The following is a 19,996-nucleotide window of genomic DNA, read 5'->3' as shown; positions in this document are numbered from 1 at the left end:
CTTCGCATGAAGATAGAATCCTGATTCTTCCTTCCTTCTAGCGAGGGAACCATTTAACAAACGCCCCTCCATGCTAGCCAAGAGTTGGTCCCAATTCGTCTTTCTTTTTCGACGCACGAGCGGTGACCTTGTAGCAGATAGACGAGCCTACCTTCTTAGAGAAAAAGGTGTGAAACCAACCCCACATAGAGAGCTGGAGTACAGCAAACAATCCTTGCATTGCTTTCTTCACATCTTCGGTCGAAGGTGTCATATAGGTCGCATAGCGACAACCGGACTTTCCTTGTGGTTATGATAGGCGAGAAAAACGTCGATCGCTTCCGGGTCCACCAACCCATCCACATTTGGAAAGAGGACTCCCTCGAAAATCAACAGTGTGAGAATATCTATGAATGGGGTCCACTCGCCTTTATCTGCCAAGATTCTTGCTTTTACCTCCAAATATTTTCTCGGTATTCCGACCACCCCATTTTCGACTTGCCTTTGGCGGTCTAATTCCTGCGCCGAGATTTGGATTTTTTTAGAAATTCTGGCCAATGAGGGGTAGAACCCTGAGAAGAGGTATGGTTTCCTTCCCCCTAGAGGACATCCTAGGATCTCTTCAAATTCTTCCACCATTGGTGATAGCTGGAAGTCCCCAAAGATGAAGCACCTCAACGGCTGATCGTAGTATTGGGTAAGTGATGCAACGGCTTCTATGGACACCTCTGCTATGGTCAACTCTAAGATCTTTCCGTAAGTCTTGCGGAAAGCTTGCATTTGGAGAGGTTCCATCAACCGCCCTAATTCCTTGATGCTGGTGGTATCTGGGCTTTTGACCTCGACTTGGTAGAACCTCTTACCGGTTTGATTTGTTCCCATGCTTACTAAAGTGAGATAAAAGCTGGTGCAAATCAAAACTCCGATATCTCATGGGTGGAATGGATGAATGCATGATGGAATGCATATGACACAGATGCAATCTAGGAATGCGGGGGTCCGGGGAATTTGTCCCCTTCTTAGATACGACGTCTAGGGGTAGCAAAATGCTCCAACGCATGTTTTTAAGAAGGCGACACGGACCCTCCGTTGGTTTGTTTACAGTAGGGATCAAGACAGAACCCATATGCAATGCCTATGCAAACGACACAATGCGGTAATGTGCACATTATGACAATATTTACCGAACATAAGCAAAAGGGTATATGATACTCATGCATGGCAATGTGAAAAATGGCACGCAGCGTGTTTGCTTCGTGCCCCTATTTAAGGGACCTATAAGGGAGAGAACTAACTAGGCTTTTAGCAATAATCCCCAAGGTAGTTATATCTCTCTTGATGGTTTCTAGAGGTATCATCCTCTTCGAAGAACATAATGCAGCAGTAGGGACTACTAGCAACAATATGTCTTCAAAGAGAAAAACTCTAGATGAGGGTTCACTGTAATCAAGCAAGTCGGAGACCTAGCATGATCACAGATTCACCTCCACTCCTTATGCTCCCATGAACCCGGGTATAGGGCCCTTTTTCACTCACAGTGTGTGCAAATAGTGTTGGTGTTTGTGTGCATCAAATGAATAAATATTTACTTCATGCATACATTTAAAACGCACTAAAGGCAACAAAGAGTTTATATACACAAGAACATAATGAAAGGAAGCCAACAAAGGGGTAAGTCACGGTAAAACATTGCACAAAATTAAATGGCCTAACTCTCTAAAAACATTCCCCAGTGGAGTCGCCAACTGTCGCAACCTGCCCTTCGGCGGGAGGGCGACGCGTGACTCGCGGGATGCGTGTTCCACGAAAGGAATACGCGCGGAGTCGCCACCAACGTTTATTTGAGGAAAACGTCGGAAAAACCGGAAAAGACGCGATCTACGAACTTTTTAGTGAAAGGTTCGGGAGTTGTATTTACGTACGGGGAAGGTATTAGCACCCCACACGCCCGTCCCAAGGGACGGCAGCCTTTAATCGAATGTGCAAACATGACTTTGATTTTTATGTTCCCTTTTATGTTCTTATATCCTTTATACCCTTTTTATATTTTTCTTTTTGTGTGGTCGACAAGGGTGTTTCCCTTTGCTCCTACGTATTCCTCAATTGGGATGAGAAAATCAGACCTACGTAGTTCTTTCGGAACAAAGTGTTTGGTTTAAGTTTGTTTTTTGTCTTTTTTGCAAAATATGTTTTTTATTTGAACAAAAGGTCATTTAAGGTGTTGGACCATTAAACGGTCTTTTGATTTTGAAAGGAGAGAAACGTTAAGGCATTGGACCATTAACGATCTCTTGTTTTTGAAAGGAGAGAAACGTTAAGGCATTTGGACCATTAACGATCTCTTGGGGTGGTCGACAAAAGCGGGGCTTTTGCTCCTACGTATCCTCAATTGCGATGAGGAAATCAGACCTACGTAGTTCTTGCAAAAGCGGTAAAGTCACATGTTGATTTTATGCTTTTGAACGGTCCATGTTAACCGATAAAAGCAAAGAGGACCGTTTAAGGCGTTGGACCTTAAAACGGTTTTTAGTGATTTTCGGACAAAACTTGATTTGTGAGTCTATTTTAGTCTTAGTTTCACTTTGGTTATTAATCAATTCATTCAAGGAAACTTCCAAAGAAAAACGTCCGATTGATTTTTTTAATTTATTTTATTCAAAGATATTTTGATTATTTTATTATTATTTTTCAAGATATTTTGATTATTTTATTATTATTTTACTTTTTTTGGTTTAACCGAGGTTATAGCGTGAACGATCGGTTAGATTTCGTTTTAACAGTGATTAAACGAGATTACAACACAAATGATCGGTTGAAATTCATTTTATCATTTATCAGATGAGAAAACGGCTTAAATAAATGGTTAAAGCACGTTAAAAACGGAAGAAAAGAAAACTGAAAGTAAACGAAATTAAAGTGAAAGTAGACAAAACAAGAAATGAATTGAAAGTCTCGAATTCGAAAACTTACCCGTTGAAGAACGAAGAACGAACGAAGAACGGATGAAGAACGGTGAAGAACGATGAAGAATTTCCACAGAATCGCTTACGGAAGCGTTTCGGAAGCGCCTCGGCTTAGATTTTCTTCACGGAAACGATTTTTCCAAGCAAATTCGAAAGAGAGAGAAGTGCCAAAGGGGCTGAACATTTTGAAACAGCTCCCCCCTCCCCTATTTATAGAAAAAAAGGGAGGTGCTTGCCGCCCAAAGACTTAATGAAGAAGATTTCTAAGCGCACCCGAATTACTAAGTTCACCCCCCCTTTTCGTATTTTACGGAAAAGTTACGGAAGCCTTACGGAACTGTTTTCGAATTTGATTTTCATCTTTTTTCTTTTCCCTTTTACCAATGTTAACTGGAATATGCTTACCCAAGGTTTTCGGAAATTTTACGGAAGTATTACGGAAGCCGCGGAAGCCCCGAAAACCATTTTTCAAAAACGTGGAGGAGCTTGCCGCCCAGTTGCTTCCTCCTTAAGCAACCCAACTTCCAAAATGTTCTAGAAGGGCCTAGATTCGAATTGCTATTTACACCCCTATCTTGATAAGTTCACCCCCTTACCTTTTTTGGTGATTCTTTTTTCGTAAAGTTACGGAAACTTACGAATCTCGTAACGATACTTGTTTTCTTTCCGTAATGTTACGGAACCTTGCGGATTACATAATCATCCCCCTTTTGACTTACGGAATGTTACGGAATCTCACTTAATTATGCAACGATGCTTCCATTTGATTTCCGGTGTGTCACGGAAACTTACGGATTGTGCATCAATATTTTTTGGTTTTTTGGCATGTCCTGGAATTTCATAAATTGCCTAATGATGGGTGCCAAGCACCTCACAAGGACCAAAGAATGGTCGCATGTCATCAAGCAAAGGTCCCCGGACGAAATTAGGGTATGACAAGGGGGGCACCATTAGAGGAAGGCCTCATACCTTTTATTGTGCGAGGTTTCAATAGCACCAACACCGGGGTGCTTCAAAGGGTCTGCAAGGCATGGGAAATGGTGCAAAAGAAGGACAAAGAACTTAGGGGAAGTAACAACGGGCCCATTGGTGGTTACCATAGGTGGTTGAAAGCCTACGCACAAGGTCTGGATTGGCTCCCGAATTTGAGAGCCACTAAAGAGGTGGAGGGTGAAGCTCCGAAAGAAGACGAAGAGGTACAAGCCCTTAGAACAAAGCTTGAGAAAGCCCAAGCGACCAAAGAAAAGTTCAAGTCAACAACTGTTAGGATCTGAAAAGAGAACACCGAACTGAGAGACGTCAACATAGCCCCCACCAAGGCCTTGGAGCAAGAGACCAAGAGGGCCCACAAGAAAGAATATGGCCGGAACAAGTTTTGAGGGGCTCTGTGGGGCAGTAACAACGAACTTAAGCTCTGAAGAGAGGAAAGGGACCAATCGCGAGTAGATGGCATGATTCTGAAAGACGAATTGAAGACTTGCCTAAGGTCAAAGAGGAGTTTGTCTCAACGGTTATGCGAGACCGAAACAAACATGTTGGCCATCATCAGCAAGTACAAAGAAGAATTAAATTTGTGGGCTACATGCCCTCTAGCTTCGCAAACTTGGTATTAGCCGGAGAAAGGATCGAGGTGGGTTTGAAGAAGGGAAAGTTTGATTACGTCTCCCTGATAGGTGCCAGTGGTAGGAGGATCGAAACAGCTGCGGCAAAGAAGAAAGAGGGAGATGCCCACACCATCACTTCAAGACCAGCGTGGCCCAAGCCGCCACAGACCCCCCATGGTACCCACCAATATGCACAACATCACCCGAGTTTTTCGGCTCGCGTCGGGGGCTCTTCCGACATAGTGCTCGCCCAGCCAAGCGCACCCACGCCCCTACAGAGGGGGGCTCCTCAGGCCCCGCTTCCAACCCGGCCTCACCCGGCCAATAATGCCCACCTTGGCGTGGTCTCCAACACAACGAGGAACTTTTCGCCAAGGCAGGCTCAGAATTTCACCCTGATCCTAATGACGTACGGGGACCTCTTGCCATCTCTCATTGCCAACCAATTGGCCGTGGTGATTCCAGGAAAGATCTTTCAATCTCCATTCCCAAAGTGGTATAACCCTAGCACAACTTGCGCATACCATGGGGGAACCCCAGGCCACTCGGTCGAACAATGCTTGGCCTTCATGGACGGTTTCCCTCTGCCGCACATCAATGTCCTCGTAGATAACACAACCAATTTCGCTTTGTTTTCCTTCATGGATGGTTCTCAGGCTACAATCAGATAAAGATGGCACCAAAGGATAGGGAAAAGACCATGTGTCGTCACCCTGTGGGGAAGGTTCTGCTATAAGGTGATGTCCTTTGGGCTCAAGAACGTCGGGGCAACCTATCAATGGGCTATGGTGGCTTTGTTCCACGACATGATGCACCGAGAGATCGAAGTCTACATAGATGACATGATCGCCAAGTCTAAAACTGAGGAGGAACACCTTAGGAAGCTTGCTTGTGGGGCTTCTATGGAGGCTGGATCTTTGAGCTTCAATGAGGTCCTTTAATGGTGATTTTCCACCATGGAGATGCAGCGGAAGACAAAGGAGAAGAGGAGAGAGGATGCGCCATCCACTAGGGAATAAGCCTTGGAAGAAGAAGCTTCACCACCAAGATGAGCCTTGGATAAGAAGCTTGGAGAGGATGCTTCAATGGAGGAAAAGAAAGAGGGAGAGAAAGAGAGAGGGGGGAGCACGAAATTGAAGGAAGAAAAAAGGAGAGAAGTTGAACTTTGTGTTGTGTCTCAGAAGACTCTCATTCATCAAAATTACAACAAGTGTTACACATGCTTCTATTTATAGACTAGGTAGCTTCCTTGAGAAGCTTTCTTGAGAAAACTTCCTTGAGAAGCTTCTTTGAGAAAACTTCCTTGAGAAGCTAGAGCTTAGCTACACACACCCCTCTCATAACTAAACTCACCTCATTGAGAAACTTCCTTAAGAAGATTCCTAAAGAAGCTAGAGCTTAGCTACACATACCTCTCTAATAGCTAAGCTCACCTCCTTGAGATGAGAAGCTAGAGCTTAGCTATACACACCCGATAATAGCTAAGCTCACCCCCATGACAAAAAACATGAAAATACAAAAAAAAGTCCTTACTACAAAGACTACTCAAAATGCCCCGAAATACAAGGCCAAAACCCTATACTACTATAATGGCCAAAATACAAGGCTCAGACGAAGGAAAAACCTATTCTAATATTTACAAAGATAAGCGGGCTCATACTTAGCCCATGGGCTCGAAATCTACCCTAAGGCTCATGAGAACCCTAGGGCCTTCCCTTGGATCTCTAGCTCTATCTACTTGGAGTCTTCTACCCAATGCCCTTACGGAGTAGGATTGCATCACTTACCTTTAGAGGGCTACACGCCCTCGCCTTCAAAGGGCTAGACATCCTCGCCTTCAGAGGACTACACGTCCTCGCCATCAGAGGGCTGCACGTCCTCACCTTTAGAGGACTGCACGTCCTCGCCATCAGAGGACTACATGTCCTCACCTTCAAAGGGCTTCATGCCCTCGCCTTCAGAGGACTGCACATCCACACCTTCAGAGGACTACACGTCCTCACCTTCAGAGGACTGCACATCCTCGCAATCAGAGGGCTGCACGTCCTTGCCATCAGAGGGCTGCACGCCCTCACCCTCAGAGGACTACACGTCCTCGCCATCAGAGGGTTGCACGCCCTCACCTTTAGAGAACTACGCGTCCTTACTTTCAATAGGCTCCACATCCATTCCTTAAGAGAATTTAAGGTCCTCTGCCCTTAATGCTTAATCAAGACTTGCGCTCCCGGTTAAGGGGCCAGTAGTTTCCTTTTATCATTTCTTGGGCCACCGCCTGATATTGGAGGGCGACCAACTGTGCGAGCACAACCAGAGAGGGAGGCTATCACGCAGCTACTTTGCATACCGAGGCAAGATTTCACCCGTGCCGCTGCAAAGAGATGAGTGTGGATCATGCGCACCAACATGACCACTCTTAAATAGATATAGATGACATTGCTACTTAGCAACATTCTGCCCAGCGACCGCAATGCCAATCTCCCCCTGCGGAAGTATCAGTTGGGATCGTGCCCACAAGACACCCAGTGGACCCGGAGAAGCCTAACAAGGCCTTGGGGTTTCCAGCTCTAGTTACGGGCCTCTGTCAGTTCTACAGGGTGCCCGTCCCCCCCAACAAGGTCATGCCATCGTGACATAGGTAAGTATGCACTTCTCTCAACTAATTTATGATGTCATCTATTGTTTGTAGGGATCGCTCCCGCAAGACACCCAGTGGACCCGGAGAAGTCCAATAGGGTCTTGGGGTTTCCATCTCTGATTACGGGCCTCTCTCAGTTCTACGGAGTGCCTGTCACCCCCAGCAAGGTCATCAGGCCCCCTACCAACCGAGCTTTCATCAAGAAGTACTGCGCCCCCAGGTAGGCACAAGGAGAGACACCACAACATCCCGGGGATGGCCGAGAGTGGGCAATAGACGCACCGCCGCCACCTCCAGAGCCCCTCAGCTCATCTACAAAGGCTGGAGTGTTGCCTACGACCCGTTGCTGACCAGCAGGCAACCAAGTCCAAAGCCAAAGATAAACAAAAATACTAGGTCCGTGACCGACAAGTCATCACGCGTCCAGCTCAAGACGTTAAAGAAGCGCTACTAGGAGGCAACCTAGTAACTTTTAAATTTCTGCTTGTTATTCGATCACCTTTTGCTTCCCAAGTCATAGTAGGACACACCTAGTTGCTCATGATCCTAGGAATTTAAATAAAACAAGCACAAACTCGGAAGGTTGTAATGCCTCACAAAACATATATATGTATGTGTGTTTAGGTAGTAAAAATACCTTTGATATGCATGTATATAGCAAAAATACCTCACAATATATATATATATATATATATATATATATATATATATATGCATGTTTAGTTAAAAAGATACCTTGGATATGCATGTATATAGCAAAAATACCTCACAAAAATATACGTATGTTTAGGTAGCAAAATGCCTGATGAAAGAAAAAAAAGAGGAAAAACAAAAAACAAAACAAACAAGAACAAAAATATATTTTTCGTCTGAAAAGCCAGCAGGCTTTTGAAAAAAAATAACTTCCAGCTTTTCTTTGGAAAAGATTCACTGATCATAACCAGTTTTTGAAGAAAATGTGTGTATACACAGGAAGGGTGAATGCTGTGAAAATTTTCCCGAAGGCCCAAAATGGACTCGGATGAATGCATGAATTGATAAAAGAACATATTTTGGAAACACTGGGTTGACTTAAATAGGGAAAATGAATCCTGAGCCCTAGTGTCACATGACCATAAAAACTTGATGCTTGAGTGTCCACATAGGTGCATGCATGACCAATTTTGCATAAAATTTCCTAATCATCATTATTGCATGTGTATCATGGAAATAATGTGGGACATCCCCTTTATCCCCGAACTGCTGGCCAAACCCTGACATATATCATGTCCAGCCGTTCTACAAGCCTTGAGCCAAAATCCCAACTCACCATAAACCTTGCCTTCAAAAGAAAACAAAAAGGAGAAAATTCCCGATCAAAAGAATCGGAAGAAAGCAAAAAGGGAATGTTCCCAATCAAAGGTTTAGAGAAAGCAAAAAAAAAACAGAAAGAAAATTCCCGATCAAGGATCAGAAGAAAACAGAAAAAATATGCAGAAAGGTCTTTGGACCAGACAACATTTGAACAATACAGAATTGTCACCAAGTAAACAAGAACAGAAAGGAAACCACGACCTAAAGTGGTCCGCTCCCTTTGATTGCCAGCCAAAATCCTATGCGTCGGTGACTTGTTCACCTCACACTAAACAAAAACAGAAAAGGAAAAGGCCAAGAACACTTACAGCCAAATTTCCCACCAAAAAAACATTCCCAAGAAGAAGTCCTATTGATCCATGATCATGCATGTAATCTTTGATTTGATAGGAAATGATTTGCAAAATCAAGTCATGACATATCTATGGTTTGGAATTAGGATAAAACACTTACCTGTGTGAGATTGATACACTTTGAGTGACTTTCTTTTATTTTTGTTGAACCCAATGCTACCATCTAAAATCTCATATATGGTTATTTCATCAGCATCCTCTCCTTCCCCGATAGACACATTGTTTTTCATCCAAAAAGCATATGTTGTTCTAATCAGTTGGAAGTTTTGTCTCTTTACTAAAGCATGTTCGCTTTTTAGTGAAGAAAACATTGAGACTATTTTAAGTCTCACAGTTATCAAGAAATACGTAGGTCTGACTTCCTCATCACAAATTGAGGATACGTAGGAGCAAGAGCCTCGCTTTTGTCGGCCGCCCACAATTTCTGTCACACTGACCCTGAAGTCAGGTGATGTGCGGAGATACACAAGCAGTTTCTCCGCACCATCTACCTCTGTCAAACACTAACCCGTGAAGTTAGGGGGCAGGCGGAGAAACCCAAGTGGTTATTTGTATAAACTTTCTTTCGCTATCTCTAAAACTCAACGCATGATAGCATGCAGAGACTAACGTCATCTTCTGCACCCTATGTCAATCGCGGCCAACAAGCCCGTTGACACGCGGAGATTTACGTCATCTTCCGTGCAGACTACCTCTGTCAAACACTAACCCGTGAAGTTAGGAGGCAGGCGAAGAAACCCAAGTGGTTATCCGTATAAAGTTTCTTTTGCTATCTCTAAGACTCAATGCATGATAGCACGCAGAGACTAACGTCGTCTTCTGCACCCTTTGTCAATCGCGACCAGCAAACCCGTTGACACGTGGAGATTTACGTCGTCTTCCAGGCAGACTACCTCTGTCAAACACTAACCCGTGAAGTTAGGGGGCTGGCGGAAAAACCCAAGTGGTTATCCATATAAACTTTCCTTCGCCATCTCTAAGACTCAACACATGATAGAACGCAGAGACTAACGTCATCTTCTGCACCCTATGACAATCGCGGCCAACAAGCCCGTTGACACGCGGAGATTTATGTCATCTTTCGTGCAGACTACCTCTGTCAAACACTAACCCATGAAGTTAGGGGGCAGGCGGAGAAACCCAAGTGGTTATTTGTATAAACTTTCTTTCGCTATCTCTAAAACTCAACGCATGATAGCACGCAGAGACTAACGTCATCTTCTACACCCTATGTCAATCGCGGCCAACAAGCCCGTTGACACGCGGAGATTTACGTCATCTTCCGTGCAGACTACCTCTGCCAAACACTAACCCGTGAAGTTAGGGGGCAGGCAGAGAAACCCAAGTGGTTATCCGTATAAACTTTCTTTTTCTATCTGTAAGACTCAATGAATGATAGCTTGCAGAGACAAACATCGTCTCCTGCACCTTTTGTCATCCTGACCCGTGAAGTCAGGTGACATACAGGGTTACCTTATGGTTACCTACATCTTTTGTCAACCGGGGGCAAACGAGCTCGTTGACGCGCAGAGACGAACATCGTCTCCTGCACCTTTTGTCGTCCTGACCCGTGAAGTCAGGTGACATACAGGGTTACCTTATGGTTACCTGCACCTTTCGTCAACCGGGGGCAAACGAGCCCGTTGACGCGCAGAGACTAACATTGTCTCCCGAACCTTTTGTCGTCCTGACCCGTGAAGTTAGGTGATACGCGGGATTACCTCGTGGTTACCCACACCTTTCGTCAACCAGGGGCAAACGAGCCCGTTGACGCGAAGAAATTGACATTGTCTTCTACACTCTTTGCCATCCAGGGACATCGAGTCAGGTGCCAGGCGGAGATACCTTATGGTCATCCACGCCTTTCGTCAACCGAGGGGAACGACTTTGATGGTATCAGGATGATATTGGCCGTTCGGTGCTGATCATTTTCTAATTTTTTGCAGGTTTTCACTCTCGTTGTCCAGAAACATTCAAGCCCAACGACACGCGAGATTCTTCTCTGCTAGGCAGGGATGATCAAGTGCGATGACGAAGGGAAGTGTCGTGGTTGTTCAATCTTGTCGTTTTCAAGACGCTGAAGTTTGTTGATGCTTCTAATGCATTTTCTTTTCTTTCTGAACGACAGGTTCCGCTGGCGGGGATATCGACCGGCCGAATGATGTTCCGCTCGAACGAAATTAGTGTCTTATCTTTACTTCCCTTTTATCTCCAATAAAAGACAAGTAAAGAGGGGCAATTGTCATACCCTAATTTCGTCCGGGGACCATCTGTTTGATAGCATGCGACCCTTGCTTGACCTATTCGAGGGACTTAACACCCATTGTTAGGCAATTCGTGGAGTTCCGCGACATGCCTGAAGTCAAAGGGAAGCATTGTTACGCAATTCATAAAGTTCCGCAACATTCCACAAGTCAAAGAAGGGGTTGTTGCGTAGTCCGTAAAGTTTCGTAACATTACGGAAGGAAAACAAGTATCGTTACGTAATTTGCAAAGTTCCGTAACGTTACGAAAAAAGATTCAGCAAAAAAATCAAAGGGGATATATTTAGTAAACAGGGGTGTGCAAATAGCAATTAGGACAACTTGGGCCTTCCAGGATGTTCCAACAGAAGGCGGTGCCTTCTGGTGGAAGTAGCCCAGCTCGCCTGGGCGAGCTGGGTGGCAACCACCTCCCTCTTTTCCCCTATAAATAGGGGAAGGAGGGCAGAACAAATTCGTTCAACCCTGTTGGTATCTGACATTCACTTAAAATTAGTGAGAAAAATTGTTTCGGTGAAGAAAATCCAAGCTGAGGCACTTCCGTAACGCTTCCGATACGTTTCCGTGGGCGATTTCGTGAAGGTTTTCCACCGTTCTTCACCGTTCTTCATCATTCTTCGTTCGTTCTTCATCGTTCATCGGTCTTCAACCGGTAAGTTCCCGAAATCGAATCTTTCAATTCATTCTATGTGCCCTTAGTGGTCCCCACTTGTTTCGCGTGCTTTTATTTTTATTTTGTTTGCTTTCCGTACCCTTTTTGACGTGCTTTAATCACTTAGTTAAGCCGTTTTCTCGCCTAATCAAAAATAAAATAAATTTCCACTGATCATTTGAGTTGTAAAATCTTTTAATCTTTGTTAGAATAAAATCCAACCGATCTTTCACGCCGTAACCACGTTTAAAACCAAAAAGAGGCAAAATAATAATAAAATAATCAAAAATATCTTTTGAACAAAATGATCAAAAAAATCAATCGGACGTTTTTCTTTTGGAATTTTTCTTAATTGAGATGACTAATAACCAAAGTGAAACTAAGGCTAAAATTAACTCAGAAATCAAGCCTTTTCATAAAAAACCACCTAAAAACCATTTTAAGGTCCAACGCCTTGAATGGTCCTCTTCGCTTTTATTTGGTTAAAAATGGACTTTTGAAAGCCTAAAACCAACGCATAACTTTGTCACTACTTTCAAGAAACCAAGAGATCATTAATGGTCCAATGCCTTAATGTTTTCTCCCCTTTCAAAAAGAATCAAAAGATCGTTTAAATGGTCTAAACGCCTTAAAACGACCTTTTGTTTGGTCAAATATATCTTGCAAAAAAAGGATAAAAACAACTTAACCAACGTTCAGTTCTCAAAGAACTACGTAGGTCTGATTTCCTTATCACAATGGAGAAATACATAGGAGCAAGGGAAACACCCTTGTCGACCACAAAAAGATAAAAAAAATACAAAAAAGGCATAAAAAGACATAAAAAACGTAAAAGGGAAATAAAAAAAATTGAAGTCATATTTGCACATTTCATTAAAGGCTGCTGTCCCTTGTGATGGATGCGTGGGGTGCTAATACCTTCCTCGTGCGTAAATACAACTCCCGAACCTTTCATACTTAAAGTTCGTAGACCACACCTTTTTCAGTTTTTCCGACGTTTTCCTCGAATAAACGTTGGTGGCGACTCCGTGCATTTTCCATTCTTGGAAGACGCACCCGTGAGCCCTCGCGTCGTCCTCCCACCGAAGGGTAGGTTGCGACAAACGTCAAGACTATTTTTAGTCTTGCATCTTTTGTCATCCAGAGATGCGCGAGTCCGATGACATGCGAGGGTACCTTATGGTTATCCGCACCTTTTGTCAACCAGAGGCAAGCGAGCCCATTGACACGCAGAGACTAACGTTGTCATTTGCACCCTTTGTCAACCAGAGGGAAGCGAGCCCGTTGACACGCAGAGACTAACATCGTCTTCTGCACCCTTTGTCATCCAGAGACGGTGAGTCCGATGACATGCGGGGGTACCTTATGGTTATCCGCACCTTTTGTAATCCAGAGACAGTGAGTCTGATGACATGCGAGAGTACCTTATGGTTATCCACACCTTTTGTCATCCAGAGACGGCGAGTCCGATGACATGCGGGAGTACCTTATGGTTATCCGCACCTTTTGTCAACCAGAGGCAAGCAAGCCCGTTGACACGCAGAGACTAACGTCATCATTTGCACCTTTTGTCAACCAGGGGCAAGCGAGCCCATTAACACGCAGAGACTTACATCGTCTTCTACACCCTTTGTCATCCAGAGATGACGAGTCCGATGACATGCGAGGGTACCTTATGGTTATCCGCACCTTTTGTCATCCAGAGACGGTGAGTCCGATGACATGCGGGGGTACCATATGGTTATCCACACCTTTTCTCATCCAGAGACGACGAGTCCAATGACATGCGGGAGACGGTGACTCCGATGACATGCGGGGGTACCTTATGGTTATCCGCACCTTTTCTCAACCAGAGGCAAGCGAGCCCGTTGACACGCAGAGACTAACATCGTCATCTTCACCTTTTGTCAACTAGTGGCAAGCGAGCCCGTTGACACGTAGAGACTTACGTCATCTTCTGCACCTTTTGTCATCTAGAGACGGCGAGTTCGATGACATGTGGGGGTACCTTATGGTTATTCACACCTTTTGTCATCCAGAGACGGTGAGTCTGATGACATGCGCGAGTACCTTATGGTTATCCGCATCTTTTGTCAACCAGAGGCAAGCGAGCCCATTGACACGAAGAGACTGACGTCGTCATCTACCCCTTTTTTCATCCAGAGACGGCGAGTCCGATGACATGCGGGGGTACCTTATGGTTATTCATATCTTTCGTCAACCAAGGCGAACGAGTCCGATGATATCGGGATGATGTTGGTTGTTCAATTTTGATTATTTTGAAATATTTTGCAGGTTTTACTTTCATCATCCAGAGACATTCAAGCCCGATGACGCACAAGGTTCTTCTCTGCTAGGCAGGGATGATCAAGTTCGATAGCATGTGGAAACATTGTGGTTATCCCGTTCTATCGCTTTCATGGCACTGAAGTTTTGCTGACGCTCCTAATGCCTTTTTCTTTCTGAATGACAGGTTCTGCTGGTTGGGATATTGATCGGCCAAATGATGTTCTGCTCGAACGAAATTAGTGTCTTATCTTTACTTCCCTTTTATCACCATTAAAAGATAAGTAAAGAGGGGCAACTGTCATACCCTAATTTCATCCGGGAGTACTTGCGGTCGGTCCTTGAACCTTGTTTGCTCCCTTTAGAACCCTCGAAACAAGCATCGTTGCGTAATCCGTAAAGTTTTGCAACATTCCAGAAGGAAAAACAAGCATCGTTGCGTAATCTGTAAAGTTTCACAACATTCCAGAAGGAAAAACAAGCATCGTTGCATAATCCATAAAGTTTCGCAACATTCTGGAAGGAAAAACAAGCACCATTGCATAATCCGTAAAGTTTCGCAACATTCCGGAAGAAAAAACAAGCATCGTTGCATAATTCGTAAAGTTCCACAACATTTCAAAAAGAAATCAATAAAAAAAACGCCAAGGGGGTGTACTTAGTGAAAAGGGGGTGCAAATAGCAACCAAGCCCACTTGGGCCTTCTTGAGTGTTCCAAAAGAAGGCGGTGCCTTCTGGTGGAAGCAACCCACCTCCCTCTTTTCTCCTATAAATAGGGGAAGGAGGGCAGAGCAAATGGTTTCAGCCCTTCTGCTATTGAGAAATCTCTCAAAATTAGTGAGAAAAATTGTTTTCGTGAAAAAAATCCAAGCCGAGGTGCTTCCATAACGCTTTCGAGACGTTTTCGTGGAGATTCTTCACTATTCTTCATCGTTCTTTGTTCATTCTTCGTCGTTCTTTGGTCTTCAACCGGTAAGTTCCCGAAATTGAATCTTTCAATTCATTCTATGCACCTTTAGTGGTTCCTACTTGTTTCGTGTACTTTTGTTTTCAGTACGTTTATTTTCCGTAGCCCCTTTTAACGAGCTTTTAGTCGTTTATTTAAGTCGTTTCTCACCTAATAAATGATAAAATGAATTTTAACCGATCATTTGTGTTGCAAGGTCGTTTAATCATTGTTAAAGCAAAATCTAACCAATCGTTCACGCTGTAACCTCAGTTAAATCCAAAAAAGGCAAAATAATAATAAAATAATCAAAATATCTTTGAATAAAATAATAAAAAAAATCAATCAAAAGTTTTTCTTTGAAAGTTTCCTTGAATGAATTGACTAATAACCAAAGTGAAACTAAAGCTAAAATCAACTCACAAATCAAGCTTTGTCCGCAAAAATCACTAAAAACCGTTTTAAAGTCCAACGCCTTAAATGGCCCTCTTCGCTTTTATCGATTAATATGGACCTTTCAAAATCATAAAATAATCATGTAACTTTACCGCTTTTGCAAGAACTATGTAGGTCTGATTTCCTCATCGCAACTGAGGATACATAGAAGCAAAAGCCCCGCTTTTATCGATCACCCCAAGAGATCGTTAATTGTGCAACGCCTTAACGTTTCTCTACTTTCCAAACCAAGAGATCGTTAATGGTCCAACGCCTTAACGTTTCTCTCCTTTCCAAAAATCAAAAGATCGTTTAATGGTCCAATGCCTTAAATGACTTTTGTTCGGTCAAAATATATCTTGCAAAAAAAGATAAAAACAACTTAACCAATGTTCAGTTCTCAAAGAACTACGTAGGTTTGATTTCCTCATCGCAATTGAGGATACGTAGGAGCGAGGGAAACACCCTTGTCGACCAAGAAAAGGTAAAAAAATACAAAAAAACATAAAAAGCATAAAAACACAAAAAGACATAAAAAAGGGAAAATAAAACATTTTGAAGTCATATTTGCACACTTGATTAAAGGCTTCCGTCCCTTGTGACGGACGCGTGGGGTGCTAATACATTTCCCGTGCGTAAAAACAACTCCCAAACCTTTCACGATTAAAGTTCGTAGACCACACCTTTCCGGTTTCTCCGATGTTTTCCTCAAATAAACGTTGGTGGCGACTCCGTGCATTTTCCTCCCTTGGAAGACGCACTCGTGAGCCCCCCGTCGCCCTCCCACCGAAGGGTAGGTTGCGACAATAGTGTTTCTTGAAAATCAGCATGCACATGAATAACAAATATATCACATCCCATTAGTTAAAAACACATCTTTTCTTGAAAACCAGCATGCACGGGGATAGACATACATCCCTATAATTGGGTTCCCTGACCCCAACTATGATATCAAAAGCTGTAAACAAACAATAAACTCCTCTCACATATCTATATCTCTCTATTAGTTCCTTGTGGCGTTGTTCCAAGATTTCTTAGGTTCACGTCCGTTCTTGCAAACGCAAAGCTCTATATACTAAATCAAAGATAATTCAATATAGATTTCAATGACAAGGTTTATATCAACTTTTGGGGTCAAATACCCATTCAATTTAAAAAGGGGCTATAAGGGTGTTTTGAGATCCACATCAAAGAGACGTCATTTTGAAATTCCGATTATGCCATTGTGATCGGGGTTCAATGAAGGTAACGAAAATGAAGTCTATTTTATATATAAAAAAAAAACTTTTACAACATCTCATTTTCAAGGGTTTTTCAAAGAAAAGTGTAAAAACATCCAATAATGGTACCCAAGTCACAAGAGATGCAAAGATAAGCTCAAACTAACTAGTAGAAGGCTTAGTAATCATGGTTACCACGAAGAAACCGTGAAGGGAGGATTGGAGGCTCCATTCTCTACCAAATTCTCGAGTTGAGTTTTGAAGATTCTGCTTTGATTAGAGTGTTCCTTTCCGTGTAGTGGTCTTGCGACAAGCAACGACAGCTCGTGGTGGTCACCGGTGGTCGGTGGTGGTAGACGAGGAGGTTGGGGGTGTTGGGGAAGAAGATGGAAGAAAAACGGTTGTTTTATGTTGCTAGACGTATTTGTAGCCTGCAAGACTCACCCAGGCAAAGTTTTGCTCGCTTGGGTGAGCTAATCCAGCTCAAACTCGCCTGGGCGAAATTTGGTTTGCCTGAGCGAATTCTGCTCCAACAAATTTTTCTGCTTCGATGAAAATATCATATCTTATACTCTAGATTTTATTTTCAAAATCCCAACGGTCAAAAAGTGCAGAATTGAGGGTTAAGCCTATAGTTCAAATTTGAGGATGATCCAATGGTTAATAAGAACAAGATCCTGATTTTAGTGGAATAGGTTTAGGTAAAACTTGAAATCTCATAATTTCAACCTAAGTCAATAAAACTCCTCATAACTCAACACCCACATCAAGAAAATCACACATGGCTAATTCACACAATACCTTAACTCATCCAAATTAATCAAGTAATCAAATAACACAAGAAAAACATCAAACACTTATTTTTAGTTATCCAAATTTCAGGGCATTACAAGTCTAAATTTGAATGATACCTTATTGTATCGTGGTGAATGACATTTCTTCAATAAACCCCAAACCATCTACCCAGAGCTTATAAGGACCTTCTGGCGATTGCTGAGTTCATCAACGAGAAGACCATAGCCTCCATGGTTTTGGGAGTAAAGGTCGTACTGTCATGCGCTGTCATTGCTATGGTAACAGGTGTTTGCGCAAGGGTAGTACCTACCAAGAAGGTTGGGAGAAGAACTACAACTCTCATGCCATTAGAGCTCTCTACCGTGAGAATGTAGACAAGGCTGGTGATCAGAAGACCATCCTCTACAACCTAATGTGCGAGAAGGTGGAAATTTGGGCCACCATTCTAAACAAGAGTGTACTTCACAAGGTCGGCTCCAAGACAACCATCTTTGACCTCCACAAGTTCGTGTTGTTTCACATAATGTAGAATCTACCATTTGACCTTCCACACACCATATATATCAACAATTTGAGGAACCTTAAGGGCTTAGGTGGTCTAGACGAAATCTCCCATGCATCCCTCATTAATAAGCTTCTATGGGATCAAGGAGTCTATCATGTGTTCAACAAGATGGATGAGGATTCCAAGAAAACTCTAATAGTTAAGGGTTCAGTGGTTGCTAAACAACAAAAGTTTAACAAAACTAACCTAAATGCTATGAAAGTTGTCTTGGAACAAAGCTTAAAGGAGGCTCTAGAAGTGGACGTGGAAGACATCAACAAGAGAAAATAGAAGAGACTAGCCAAGTTCATTCTTGATGAAGACCTAGGTCTGGACAACTTGGCATTACAAGGAAAATTAATAAGATCATGGCTGAGAAACAAATGAAGAAGAAAACCAAAAAACAATCCCAATGGGATGAAGAAGAGGAGAAACTTTTGGCCAAGGAACATAGGACCAAGAAAAGGCACGAGTCTACTGCGTTTGCTCCTGAGCGTCCACTTATAGTAAATCTAGTCATGCAAAAGTAGAAAGACTTGAGTGAGACTAATGATGATATTGGAAGGCTGGTACAAGTGACCATCAAGAAAAGGAAAGTTGTTGTTGACACACCTCCTTTCAAGAAAGCCAAAAAGGATCAACCTACAGCTGAATCGCGTGCATTCACTCTTCCTTTGTCCATTCCCTGACGAGTCAAGACAAGGGCTACAAAGGCCAACCCAAAGATTAGGGACAAAGAATGGGTAGTTTCCTTCACCAGAAACAAGAAAGATCTAGCCTTTTCCTCATTTGAAGATGAATCCATTGATGACACTCCTCACACACCACTCCGCAAGTCTGCACCAACTCCACAACCACATCCACCTCCCTTTCCATTACACCTTTATAAGTTCAAAAGGGCAGCTCCTAGAGAGCCATTAACTGACGAACAATTCCCTTTGGCCTACATTCATGGTAATTTTGGACCACTCTCTTTCTATTCTAAAGAGTGTGTTTCTGAATGGATTTATAAATGAAAAGGTTTATGTGATGCGAGCAGCTGGATTTGAAAATCAGGAGAAACCTTACCATGTGTACAAGCTTGTTAAAGCTTTATTTGGATTAAAACAAGCTCCAAGAGCTTGGCATGAAAGGTTGAGCTCATTCTTTGTTCAGAATGGATTCACCAGAGGAATAATGGACACTACATTATTTAAAAAGTCTTAGAAAGGAAACCTTCTGATTGTTCAGATCTGTGTAGATGACATAATCTTTTGTTCAACCTCGAAAATAATGTGCAAGGAGTTTTCTAAGCTAATGAAAAGTGAATAAAAAATGAGTATGATGGGTGAGCTAAAGTTCTTCATAGGGCTTCAAATCATTAAGAAAGATGATGGGATATTCATCCACCAAGAGAAATAAACAAAGGACCTGTTGAAGAGGTTCAAAATGGATGAAGCCAAACCTATGGCAACCTTTATGCATCCTTCCATAGTCATTGATAAGGATGGGAAAGGTAATGATACTCCAGAGGTATGATTGGTTCCTTATTGTATTTAACTGCTAGCAGACCAGTTATTGTATTTGTTGTGTGTCTGTGTGCAAGATTTCAATATTTTCCAAAAGTTTCTCGTGTTATTGCAGTTAACAGAATTTTAAGGTATCTAGTTGGAACTACTAATCGTGGCCTATGGTTAGAGATAGGGTTTGAGTTTGATCTTGTAGGCAATTGATGCTGATGTTGCGTGTCAATTTCTTGGAAAATCACTGGCTTCTTGGTCATCTAAGAACTAAAACACGATTGCCCTACCAACTTTAGAAGTTATGTATGTCTTAACAGCTGCTTGTTACTCTCAAATCACCTAGATCAAGCAACGAATGTTGGATTATTTCTTGGAATATATGAAAATTTGCATCTTGTGTGACAACACAAGTGCTATAAATCTATCAAAAAATTCAATCCAAGATTCAAGGTCCAATCACTTAAACAC

Source organism: Glycine soja, chromosome 18 (assembly GCF_004193775.1).
Source record: "Glycine soja cultivar W05 chromosome 18, ASM419377v2, whole genome shotgun sequence".
In the NCBI taxonomy this organism is placed as follows: domain Eukaryota; kingdom Viridiplantae; phylum Streptophyta; class Magnoliopsida; order Fabales; family Fabaceae; genus Glycine; species Glycine soja.
Note: the sequence above shows the minus strand (reverse complement) of the source record.